The following is a 1,777-nucleotide window of genomic DNA, read 5'->3' on the forward strand; positions in this document are numbered from 1 at the left end:
GGGGGGAGGGGCGGTGGTGTCGAGGCGGGGCAGATACGGAGGTTGAGGTTGCGGGGAGATGGAGGCGCAGGCGATGGAATTGATAATGATGGGATCGGTGAGGAAGGGAAGAATGGTAAAATATTTGGGATTCTCGTTCGGCTCAGGTCGCGCCATCCATTCCATCATGGAACGGCCATCGACGAGCCTTCCACCATGCATGATGCGGTGGAAGGCTCGTCGATGGGCGAAGCATTGAGCGTCGCCTCGCGCGGGCTCCTCAAGGGGGCGATCGGCTCCACATGCAGCGCCGATCGTTGTATCGCGCGGGCTCCACAAGGGGGCGGTCGGCTCCACATGCAGGGCTTGGGGGGGCTGGGCGGCGAGGGGCCGCCGGGCATGTCTGGACCGATTTGACTTGTGCGGAGGCGCCGATGCATTCTCGCAACTACAGTACACTGCACGCACTCTCACCAGTCTGCTTCAATTGTGAAGCGAGCGGAGGCCGTGAGGATGGCAGTGTCATTGTCGTGGCGTCAAGGTAAGGCGAGCACTGCAGGCGCTACCTTCGAAGGTACCGGGTACCCCGGGTACCCGAAGGTACCACCTCGGTATCTGCTCCCACGCCTCTTTTGCAGGAGGCACAATGTGACATGTCATGTCCGAACCATTTAGTCATGAGGTCTACACGTGTAGTTGCGCATTTCCCCAACAGAGCACTGCCGTTTGGTGCAGTCCGGTATTTATAATTACAGGGGGGTCTCCTCAATAGTTCGCTTTGCAATAGTGCACATGGCCAAAAGTGCACCCCTTTCATCAATGTCACAACTCTTGCCACGTGTACACCTACCTGTGCATGTGGAGCCATTCCGATGTAGATGCACACCGCTGTGCTGCGGTTGACGACCACGACCGGGCACCCCGACCAGCGAGGGACCAGCGACCACCGATGGCGACCACCGCGACCACCGACCTATCAATAGGTCGCGGTGGTCTCCATCGCGCTTGTTGGTGATATCTCCAACAAGCGCGCAAGAAGCGACGTCAAATGCTCATATCGGAGCATTTTGTGGCCGGTGGGCTGTGACCTGTGGATGGACCTTTATTAGTTGGCGCTGTCAGTAGTGCGTATCTATAGCTGATGGCACGAGGGTGCACTATTGAGGGGCACCTACTGTACCTACTGTAGTATTTTTGTGCCTGCCACCTCATCGCTGTACATGACCACTGCCTCCCCACGCGGGCTCTCGCCGACGGCACCTCAGGGCCGTTCCGAACGGTGCCGCGGTGCCAGCACCTCCGGACCCTGACATTTGGCATGAATGGATTGGATATAAAAAATATTAGAAATGCTTTCCTCCCATTCAACCTCAGTGATCTAAGATATCCCCCTTTCCTCCTCGCCCGTAGCATCAAACCCTCTTATCTTCCGTCTCGTCCTCCTTGCTCGCTCCATCCTTCCCCTTCTCCCTTCCTCCCCTCCCCGCCCTCACCATGTCCGCTCCCCCCTCCCCCCTCGACACCGTCTCCCGCCTCTCCCTGCACTCCCTACGCGTGGAGCTGTGCCGCCGCAACCTACCGACCACCGGTCTGCGCCCTGCCCTCGAGCGGCGTCTATCCGCGGACCTAGCGGCGCACCGCGCGTCCGCCCCGCCGTCCCCTTCTCCCCCGCGCGCGCCGCCGCGCCCGTCCCGCGGCATCCGCAAGCGCCCGCGCGGCACCATCTCAGTCCCGCGCGTCTTCGCTTGCGAGAATCCCCCCGCGGGCCTGCTGCCGCGCGCGCACGTCGCCCCGCGCC

The sequence above is a fragment of the Chondrus crispus genome, genomic scaffold (assembly GCF_000350225.1).
Source record: "Chondrus crispus Stackhouse genomic scaffold, scaffold_95, whole genome shotgun sequence".
Lineage (NCBI taxonomy): Eukaryota > Rhodophyta > Florideophyceae > Gigartinales > Gigartinaceae > Chondrus > Chondrus crispus.